The sequence below is a fragment of the Hibiscus syriacus genome, unplaced genomic scaffold (assembly GCF_006381635.1).
Source record: "Hibiscus syriacus cultivar Baekdansim isolate YM2019G1 unplaced genomic scaffold, ASM638163v2 tig00111402_pilon, whole genome shotgun sequence".
NCBI lineage: Eukaryota > Viridiplantae > Streptophyta > Magnoliopsida > Malvales > Malvaceae > Hibiscus > Hibiscus syriacus.
In genome coordinates, this window is record NW_024063082.1 from 2,598,525 (window position 1) to 2,610,497 (window position 11,973).

Here is an 11,973-nt window from a genome sequence, read left to right on the forward strand (position 1 = left end):
ATAATATCATTTATGGATGACAATTTAACCCGAACCTATAAGACATATTAGATTTCGTGACTTGAATTTCATATTGATCTAACCTAAAAAGTTTGAGGTGGAAATTTTTTGGTGATGAATTAAATTTTAAATTTTATTCTCAATTTAAAATTTTAATTAGATGCTTGATGTTTAATTATAAATATAATATTTATTGAAATTTTAAAAATAATATAATATCAATATTTGAATGAATATTGATATAAATAATTTTAAAATAATTCAAAAGTTATTGGACCAGATACAAATAGGATCTTTTAAATGAAGAAATGTTATATTGAACCATTCAACTATTACTAAAGTCTAAAGGTGCTAGACTAATGGTAACTAGTAGTATAATACAAAATAAGAATAAAATATGCATAATTTTACTATTTATCAAATTTATTATTATTATTATTATTATTATTATTATTATTATTATACTTGGACTCGATTATCGGATTAAAATCAGGTCGAAGTTCGTTCGGATCAAATATGGGTAAATTAAATTCAGGTTGCTTTTTGTTCGGGTTATTTTCAATTTTAGTTGCTTTTGTTTTGGGTTGCTATCGACACTGGTTGATTTCGGTTCGAGTTACTTTTAGTTTGGGTTGTTTTCGATTCAACTAAAATTCGGGTCTGTTTCGGTTAAATTCGGTTTATTTCATGTTTCGAATCAATTTTGGGTATATTTGGGTCTATATCGAGTCTTAGATCGGATAAATTGGTTTGGATAATCGGGTACATGTCAACTTTGCCAGGTCTAGGCACCTAAATGATAACATTGAAAATGTTAGACATATAAATTGACAAAAAAAGTTTAGGCACCTAAAAAAGAACGAATATATTTTAAGCACTTTTGTCCCACTAAATTTGTTTTTTAAAATTTAAAATTTTTAAACATTAATTATTTAAAATATTTAAAATATAAATTTTATAAAATATAAATTTCAAAACTACTTAATTGAAGGTTTTTAAAATATAATTTTTCATATTTTTATCAATAATATAGTTTAATAACAATGAACCAAAGTGAAAAGATTATCTAAAAAAAATCAATAAGGGACAATTTGAGTAGAAACGAAAGAGTATTTAATAAGTAAAACCCTTGATTAAAAATATAAGAACAAATTACATAAATAATTACTGAAACATGAACATTTTTTTATTAAAATTTTAAAAATAATGAAACGATCACTATTATTATCATCGAAAAATTATCATCTAAAATTAACAAAAACGTCAATGCGTTGTTCACTGTCGCCATCCTTGTCACATAAACGGACTTATCATACTTGGACACTGATATGTTACCATTTGACTATATTGACCGGCCATTTTATTAACCCTCCTTAAATCATAGGAAATTTATCATAGACACTAAGACAGACAACCATTTCCAGCCTTTCATTTTAACCCTCTCTTTCTCCGTTAATGCAACTGGAAACAAATGAACAGATAAAATGCACCAATGAAAAACTAAGGAAAAACATTGTTTTGATCTTCACTTTCAAGTTACAATTTTGTACACATTCAAGTTACACACACCCTACACAGTTTCAGTTGCCTCACCGAAGAGCAGAAAGGGTTTATAGAAGAAATGACGGCCGAAAGGAAGACCCCCGTCAACTCCCCAAACCCAGATCTTATTCGTGGTTTAGGCAAGTATTCCAGGTCTAAGATGTATCACAAGGGTGGCCTTTGGGCCATCAAGGCCAAACACTAGAGCGTTTAAGGCCCCCGCTGCCGCTCAAGTTTTACCCAGATTACGATGTTAAGAAACCTCTTCTGAATAAGCGCAAGCCTAAACCCACCAAGCATTACTCCTGAGACGGTGTTGATTTTTTTGGTTCGTAAATTTGTGGCGAAGAGAGTTGTATTTTTTAAGCAAGCAACTTCCTTCTGGTCTTCTTTTGGTCACTGGACCATTCAACATCCCAGGAGTTAACGTAGATAAGTTCGATGACCCAAGGAAGTCGAGAAGAAGAAAAAGAAGGGTGAGGGAGGGTTCTTCGAATCTGAAAAAGAGGATAAGAAAGCTGTCCTTAAGAAAGTCCATCGATCGAGGGAGTCCCGGATTTGAAAGCCTGCAAGATTTTTCCTTCAAGTCTGGCACGAAGCCTTCTACTAGATTGTATTTAGCTTAGCTATTTTACTTTACTCTTCTTTTGGCTTTGAGTATTATACCATCTTTTGATATGTAGAACCCCAAGTATCCGTTTTTTGTGTTTTGTGCTAAAAAAAAGTTATACACACCCACGCAGAAAATCAAAGGAAAAAAGAAGGATAAAATAATGGGAAACTAACGTGTAGAAGGCATAAGATTCAACTGTAGATCATCTTTTTCCAAGACCAAACGTGCCTTACTAGTCTCCATGTTTGTTGTTGTTGCAGTATTATTATACTTGGGATGCAATCTCTTCTTTGTTTGTAAAGGTACGTGTTAGAAGTTTAAGTTAGTTATTTTTCTGTTTTAATTGTAACTGATTGACAGTTAGTTGGTTAGATCAAATTATATATATACATGTATTATTTCTATTCTAATACATGAGGTATTACACAATACAAGTATTTCCAATTTTAACATGGTATCAGTCTCCAGGCCATACCTTCTTGGGTTCTCTGTTTGGCCCATTTATCACTAACCGTTCTAGCCCGTCTCCCATCTGCAGCAGACTCGTTTCATTTCCAGCAGTCCTCTCATTTCATTTACTTTCCCAAATTGATTTCTCTTAGGGTTCATAGCGCTCACAGTTGATCCAAATCACCCTCTCTTCTTGCATCCGTCTGATACACCTGGTGTTCAACTGGTGTCCCTTCACCTCACTGGCGTTGAAAACTATAGTCTCTGGAGCCGTTCCATGCGCATCGCGCTTCTGGCCAAGAACAAGCTTGGCTTTGTCGATGGAAGCTGTCGACGAGACGATTATGAAGGTTTGATGCAGTCTCAATGGGAGCGTTGCAACGCTCTTGTACTCTCATGGATCCTGAATTCAGTCAGTCACGATCTATCTGCTGGCGTCGTTTTTGCCTCGACCCTAGAATCTGTTTGGAAGGACCTTAAAGAGCGTTTTGACAAAATTGATGGTTCCAGAGTTTTTTATTTGCATCGGTCGATTGCAACTCTCGTTCAAGGTGACTCGTCTATCTCCGTTTATTTCACTCGTCTCAAGCTTCTGTGGGATGAGTACACTGCTCTTGTCCCCTTCACTTCTTGCGGTTGTGACGCTGCACAACAAAATTCGGTGCATGTGGCTCAACATCGTCTTTTTCAATTCCTGATGGGCCTCAATGAGACCTACTCTGCGATTCGGAGTCAAATTCTTATCATGAAGCCTCTTCCTACCGTCAATCAGGCGTATTCCATGATAACTCAGGAAGAACTGCACCGAATCCAGTTGTCTACTACACCTCTTGAATCCTCTGTCATGTTCACGGCTACCTCCAAAGGGAGTGAACGAAAGCGGTTCACTGGAACCTACGAGTACTGCAAGGTCAAGGGACACAGTCGTGATCGGTGTTATCGACTTATTGGTTTCCCACCAGACTTCAAGTTCAACAGAAAGAAGGCTCTCCAGTTGCCATGACAGCCAATTCTGTACACACTGTGGATGGAGAGACTGAGAATAGTTTGACGATTTCCTCTCCTGTCTCGGTTGTTCCCACCTTTACCTCTGAGCAATACAATCAGATCTTGCATCTGTTGAACAAAAGCTCAACTGTAGATTCCAGTGTGAATCTTGCAGGTACTGTTGTTTGTAATTTACCTGCTTCCAGTAGTGCTTGCGTTCGTTGGATAGTTGATACTGGCAACTGATCATATTTGTCTGATTTTAAGGGTTTGCAATTTCCTGTTTCATGTTCTGCCCATCGCTATGTTCATTTTCCAAATGGTCAAATTGAGCTTGTGTCTCATATAGGGTCTCATAGGTTAACATCTGATATTGTTCTGTTTAATGTTTTGTTTGTTCCAAGTTTTGCTCATAATTTACTTTATGTTTCTCGGCTTGTCAAAGATTATGCCTGCATCATTTCCTTTCATCCTGACATTGTATCCTGCAGGATCCTTACAGTGGCATGATCAAGGGGATTAGAAGGCTTAATGGCCTTTATATTTTTGAGTCTACTAAGGAGCTACTGGTTTGCTTTCTAATTCTTTGATTGGTTCTGGGGTTAATCCTTGTATTCATCATATACCTGTTGTTTCTGATTTCAATAAAACTAGTCTTTGGCATACTAGATTTGGGCATGCTTCTGCTTCTGCTATGAAAAAACTGTCATCTTATGTTTATGATAAATTTGATATAAAGTCTATTCATACTTGCAATGTGTGTCCTTTAGCAAAACAGACAAGATTACCATTTCCTCTCAGTACTACTCGGTCCTCAAAACCTTTTGAATTAATTCATATAGATTTATAGGGTCCTTATAGGATATCTACTCATAGTGGTCATAGGTATTTCTTGACTATTGTTGATGATTGCACTAGAATGACTTGGGTTTATCTCTTAAGGCTTAAAAACGATGTTGTTTTGTTTCTCAAACAGTTTCTCTCATTTACCTCCACTCAATTTGCTTCTATCACTAAAATAGTTAGAAGTGACAATGGTACAGAAATTTTCAATTCTTGTTGCTCTCATTTTTTCTCTTCTATTGGTATTTTGCATCAAAGTTCTTGTGTTCAAACCCCACAGCAAAATTGAGTTGCAGAAAGAAAACATAGACATCTTTTAGAAGTGGCTAGGGCTTTACGTTTTCATTAAAAAGTGCCTATTAAATTCTGGGGTGAATGTGTGTTGACAACTTGTTTCCTTATAAACCGACTTCCTTCTTCTGTTTTGCAATGGAAAACACCTTATGAAATTCTTTATCACAAACCTCCTGATATGTCTATTCTGAAAGTTTTTGGTTGTTTATGTTATGCTACTGTTCCTAAACAAACTGATAAGTTTGCTCCTAGAGCTCTACCTTCCGTTTTTATGGGATACTCTAACACTCAAAAAGGCTATCTCTTGTTTGATCTTACCTCTAAGAAATTTTTTGTCAATAGAGATGTTATTTTTCATGAAAATGTATTTCCCTTTCACTTTCCTGTTCAGACTGATTCTTTCTTTTCTTCTACTCCTTCTGTTCCTGATTCTGAGTTTTTAGACCTCTCTTTTGGGCGACAACTTGTTCCTATTGTTTCATCTGATTCTCCTTCCAGCTCTGGTTCTAGGCAATCATCACAACATCTAGAAACTCATATAGGTCCAGTAGCTCCGGTCTTGGTTAGGAAATCTACTAGGGTCCCTAAACAGCCTCAATGATTGACTGATTTTAATTGTAATTCTGTTTCCACTTCCACTTATCCCATTTCAGATTTTATTTCCTATGAGCATCTTCCTTTTGGTACACAATCTTTTGTTTCTTCTATTTCACACTCTGTTGAACCTACATCCTATCATGAGGCAACTCAACATCCAGAATGGGTACAGGCTATGAAGGATGAAATTATTGCCCTTGAAACAAATAAAACTTGGTTAGTTGTATCTTTGCCTTCTGGAAAAGTTCCTATTGGTTGCAAATGGGTCTATAGGATTAAATACAATGTTGCTGGTACTATAGAAAGATTTAAGGCCTAGTTGGTGGCCAAAGGTTATAGTCAGAAAGAGGGTGTAGATTACGTGGATACCTTCTCACCAGTGGTTAAATTGGTCACTGTTCATTTTCTCCTTGCCATTGCTTCTGTCTTTGATTGGCCTCTGTTTCATCTTGATGTGTATAATGCTTTTTTACAAGGAGATTTGTCTGAGGAAGTATATATGGAACTTCCTCTTGGTTTTTGCAGTCAGGGGGAGAATATGGTATGTAGACTGCAAAAATCCCTTTACGGTTTGAAACAAGCATCTAGGCAGTGGAATTTGAAGTTAACTGAGGCTCTTTTGGGGGCTGGTTATGAACAAAGTAAGTTTGATTATTCTTTGTTCACATTGAGGAAGGACAAGAAAATTGTAGTTTTGTTGATTTATGTTGATGACTTGTTGATTACTGGCAATGATAATAGTTTGATTGATGATTTGAAGAATCTTTTGAACAAAAAGTTTAAGATGAAAGATCTTGGTGAATTGCAGTATTTTTTAGGTCTTGAAATTATGAGATCAAAAGAAGGAATTTTAGTTAATCAGCGTAAGTATGCACTTGAGTTGATTGAGGAAACAGGAGTAAGTGGCTCAAAACCAGCAAAAATGCCCCTTGAACAGAATGTCATACTTACTACATCAGAGTATGACAAATTATGCACAAAAGGGAGTAATGAAGTTGATGAGTTATTAGCTGACAAGAGTGTTTATCAGTGGCTCATTGGAAGACTCATTTACCTCACACATACCAAACCAGACATAACTTTTGTTGTGCATTACTTGAGTCAATTTATGCAACAACCAAAGGAATCTCACTTGCATTCTGCCTTGAGGATAGTGAGGTACATTAAAAAGGAATCCTGGTCAAGGGATATTGATGGATTCAAACAGCAGCAGTGAACTTAAGGCATATTGTAACTCAGACTTGGCTGCATGTCTTATCACAAGAAGATATGTTTCTGGATTTTGTGTTAAGTTTGGAAATTCACTGATTTCATGGAAATATAAGAAGGAAAATGTCATAGCTAGATCATCTGCCGAAGCAGAATATAGAAGCATGGCTATTACATCAGCAGAGTTGACTTGGTTAAATGGTTTAGCCAATGAGCTTGGGTTAGCAAGAAAGCATCCGATCAAACTGTATTGTGACAACAAGGCTGCTCTTCAAATTACAACAAATCCAGCTTATCATGAGCGCACAAAGCATATAGAAATCGACTGCCATTTTGTAAGGGAGAAAATACAAGAAGGGTTTATCAAGACAGAGTTTGTATCTTCTTCAGAGCAATTAGCAGATATATTTACTAAAGCTCTTGGTGTACAACAACATGAATATCTTGTATCCAAGTTGGGGGTAAAAGATATTTTCTACCCACCAACTTGAGGGGGAGTGTTAGAAGTTTAAGTTAGTTATTTTTCTGTTTTAATTGTAACTGATTGACAGTTAGTTGGTTAGATCAAATTGTATATATACATGTATTATTTATATTCTAATACATGAGGTATTACACAATACAAGTATTTCCATTTTTAACAGTACACCAAACAGTTTAGTTTTGCAACTCGTGCTGCTCAATTCGACAACAGTTAACGAGCTCTGAGATGTTGCTGTTGGGGAGTTCAAGATCTCAACTTGGGGCTTTGAACTGTTCGGATAATAGTACTCGAGAAGCTAAGTTATGTGTGTTTTGATGGGAGTTGTCAAGATATTTATCAACGTGGTCAAATGATGTTATTTCAACTCGTTAAACTTGTCTAATTAGCTTTCTGTGATGGGGATAACGACACAATGACCGTTTTATTATTATTTTAGATAATGTTGTTACTTTTTAAATTTTAATGAGAAAAATATAAACTTACTCACGGTGACATATAGTTTACCTAAAATATTAATTAAGATAAACTATACAAACGATCATTAATGTTTGAATAAGTTCTCGTTTTTCACTAAAGTTTCAAAAATAATAAATTGATCACTAACGTTATCGATTTATAATAAATTGGTCACTCGACGTTAATAGTCATTACTGCAATAACAAAATACTGATGCGACACGTTAAATCAAATGACCTAACACCATTTGACCATGTGAGATACCCTTTGATCGACCGATTGACTTTCCTCACCTTATTTTGTTTTGCTAGCACCCTTTTTATTAACAAAGCACGGAGGCCTAACAGGGGTACAAAACAAAGTTTGATAACTGGAAAAATAAAGTTTGGTAAGGGTGACTGCTACTACTTTCTCAAAAGTACTTCACTTCCTATGTCAAATTGATAACCCCAGCAAGCAGCAACTTCACGTTTCGCACAGATGTTAGGGTCATTTTTATTATTTTCTTTAACTTTGCCCGAATAAATAGAAAATATCATTATATTTGACGGCCAAATTTTGAGACTAGTCATGAACGTTGTAGTGTATAATCAAATAATCAATCCCAACCATGTAACTATCTTCATACCGTTTATGATCATGACCCATCCATTTCAAAGATTATACTTCAAATATTTAATTAATAAGCAAATGATTATGATTTGTTTGCATTCGAGATTGAAAATATGACCAAATGGGGGGAAAGGAAAATATCTCTTACAAACAATCTCATGATTGTGTTGACAAACTTTTAGGAAACTCTCTTCATGGTTTCTGTTGATAGACTTCTGTTGATTAAAGTATGCCAGCATAAAAAGGTGCCTAGCAAAACAAAAGAAGATGAAGAAAATAAAATAAGAGAGGAGAGTAAAACGACCGATCATTGAAGTGTGTCCCTCATGATTAAATGGTACTAGATTAGTTGGTTTAATATGTCACATCTATATTTTATTAATGTAATAATGATTATTGATAATGAGTGATTGATCTATTATAAATTAAAATTATTAATGATTAATTTAATATTTTTAAAATTGAAGTAGGAAAAATAAAAATGTACTCAAAAATTAGGGGTGTAATTTACTCAAGTAACCAACACAGTGAAAAACAGCTCAGCTCTTCCATTGAAATCCCAATATAAATTCTCCCTAATAAACGCCAAATCTTATTTCACCCACCCCATCATCTTCAGCCCGAAGAACCCTAAGTGACCAACAAAAATGCGTGAGATCCTTCATATTCAAGGCGGCCAATGAGGCAACCAAATAGGAGCCAAGTTATGGGAAGTTGTATGCGCAGAACACGGCATAGATCCAACTGGGCGTTATAATGGAGACTCAGATCTTCAGCTCGAGAGGATCAATGTCTACTACAACGAATCCAGTTGTGGTAGATTCGTTCCTCGAGCTGTCCTTATGGACCTTGAGCCTGGAACCATGGACAGTATCAGATCCGGGCCTGTTGGTCAGATTTTCAGACCGGACAACTTCGTTTTTGGACAGTCCGGTGCCGGTAACAACTGGGCTAAAGGCCATTACACTGAAGGTGCTGAGTTAATCGACTCGGTCCTCGATGTTGTTCGAAAAGAAGCTGAAAATTGCGATTGTCTTCAAGGTAACGAAGAAAGATATATTTTGATCTAAACAAACTTGTTTAACCTCTGCTTGATTATCGTTTGTTCTCTTTTAATTATGGTTTCAGGTTTGTCATTCATTGGGAGGTGGAACCGGATCTGGAATGGGAACACTTCTGATTTCGAAGATAAGGGAAGAATACCCAGACCGAATGATGTCAACTTTCTCAGTTTTCCCATCGCCTAAAGTCTCTGATACAGTGGTGGAGCCTTACAATGCTACTTTATCTGTTCATCAGCTGGTTGAAAACGCTGATGAGTGTATGGTTCTTGACAATGAAGCCTTGTATGATATCTGTTTCCGGACACTTAAGCTCTCCAATCCCAGCTGTAGGTATTCCATTGATTTAAACTTTATTTTTGGCTATCAATAGAATAATTGATTTTGCATTGGATTGCGGATTAGGCTTTGATTTTTGCTATTAATAGGATCATTGATTTTGCATTGGAGTGCTGATTAGGCTTTGATTTACTATTTCTTTTGGGTTGCATCTGTGTAATATTGTTTTTAATCCAGTACAGTTGGTGATCTGAATCATCTAATATCTGCAACAATGTCTGGAGTCACATGCTGCTTACGGTTCCCCGGTCAGCTCAACTCTGACCTTCGAAAACTTGCCGTGAATCTCATCCCATTTCCTTCGATTTTGCGCCTCTCAATTCAAGAGGATCCCAACAATACCGAGCCCTTACTGTTCCCGAGCTCACTCAACAAATGGTGGGATGCAAAGAACATGATGTGTGCGGCCGATCCACGACATGGCCGGTACTTGACTGCATCGGCCATGTTCCGTGGTAAGATGTCCACCAAGGAAGTGGATGAGCAGATGTTGAACGTTCAAAACAAGAACTCATCCTACTTTGTTGAATGGATTCCCAACAATGTGAAATCAACAGTGTGTGACATTCCACCAACCGGTCTCAAGATGGCGTCGACGTTCATAGGGAATTCAACATCAATTCAGGAGATGTTCAGGCGTGTGAGTGAGCAGTTTACGGCTATGTTTAGGAGGAAGGCTTTCTTGCATTGGTATACGGGTGAAGGAATGGATGAGATGGAGTTCACTGAGGCAGAAAGCAATATGAATGATTTGGTCTCAGAGTATCAGCAGTATCAAGATGCAACAGTTGACGAAGAAGAGTACGAGGAAGAGGAAGAGGAAGAGGAAGCTGAATATGAGGAATAATGAGAGAATTAAATTCTTGTTAAATTCAACTTCCAGTTTGATTTGTTGTTTTCTTTTCTTTTCTTAATATTGTGAAAGGATTACCCATTTCCATGTTTGTGGAGTTTTAATTTGCACTGCAAATTGTTGTCTGAGGACAGTAATGGCCAGTCTCAATCTGAAGAGTTTAATAAAAGTATGTGCGTAATATTTGATTCATGTTTAATTGTTTTCTAAAGTGTTTTTTTTAGTATTTAGAGATCATATATATACCAATGTCCAAATATGTGTAGATGAAAATGTTGAACGCAAATTCTTTAAGGGAAGTGAAAGTGAGAATCAAAGCAACTTAACTTCACTGCTTAGATGATACAACATTCATTAGAAAAAGCAACAAAAAAAAAATTCTAGATGGATTCTATAACAGAACTTTCAGTAAGAAATGAAATTGTATAACATTTTAAACTTGCCTATCAATCCGGTCGTTGTTGTATTCACGCGGGTGACCCGGGTTCAATCCTCGGCAACGGCGTTTTCTTTTATCGTTCTTCACTTTTTCTTCAATCTGTATACCAGTTATAGAACCGAAAAGTTATCCGCAGGGTATCTCTCTTATCTTCCTCCACCGCATAATATGCAGTACCTCCATCCACATAGATGGGGTTTGTCAACGCCAACTCTTCTGCCAGCGCCGTTGGCTCCAACGTCAACTATAACCTCATAGTCAGGGTGTAGCCGTATAGAGATGGCGCCGGTTTTAGTGCATCATGAAACTTGATGGCTTAGACGGCTTGCGTTCTTTTATGGAATATAACTTTTTTGAGGATGAAGACAGAACTATTCGCGTCTATTTTCTCTTATAATAATCGTGTGTTAATTTTATTAGTAATTCGTATTATATTCTACTTTTTTATTTTGAACATTTTTATTTTTACTTCATGTTCAATTGCACTTCTCAAATCGTTTTTTTAAAAGTTATTATGACTTATTATTTATATTTATATGGTTAATTATGCATTCAGAACAAAGAAATAATGGAAAATTGAATGTTGTTTGTTATAGACTCTTAGCGTCTAGTTACTTGTTGCAGGATTTTTGGATTATACGATTAATCAAAATTTTCAATAATTAGTTATTATGCTCTCACGATGGTACTCCTTATCCAATAACAAGTTTTAAGGAATGTTTAAAAAAAAGTAAAAGTAGGATGTAACGATTGTATAAAACACAAAGCACTTACCATGCCCTTATTCGTTGATGCCCATTGTGCACCAAAAATTCTTGTCAAAAGGATTTGGCATGGCTTAGATCCCCTTCACTAGTCTCCATTTCAGCATTTTTCACCTAGTGATCCTCTAAGCCTTTTCCATTCTACAATTCAGTCCCACCATCCTTTAATGGAGTTTTGGCCCTAGGGGTAAGTCAATCCCGGCCATCACACCACCCTTCAATTAAGTCTTGGACGCTCCAAGGCAAGAAAACTCACAAGGATGATTGAGATTCAATCATAAGAAAGATTCGAAAACAACGCATAATCTGAGTATTTCCTTAAACATCATTTACACAAAGTTGCTCCACCCTCAAGGAGCTTAATAAAGGCCTCCTGAACAGAGAAACCAAATAAAACCGAAAGCCGAATTGAACCATAGTGTTTAAATGG

The 11,973-nt window shown here is 36.1% G+C and overlaps 2 pseudogenes; both read left to right on the plus strand.

Moving 5' to 3' along the window:
* The first annotated feature begins 1,604 nt into the window (after positions 1-1,604).
* LOC120162416 lies at positions 1,605-2,104 on the plus strand (annotated as a pseudogene).
* Positions 2,105-8,719: 6,615 nt separating this feature from the next.
* Positions 8,720-10,406, plus strand: LOC120162315 (annotated as a pseudogene).
* The last annotated feature ends 1,567 nt before the right edge of the window (positions 10,407-11,973 follow it).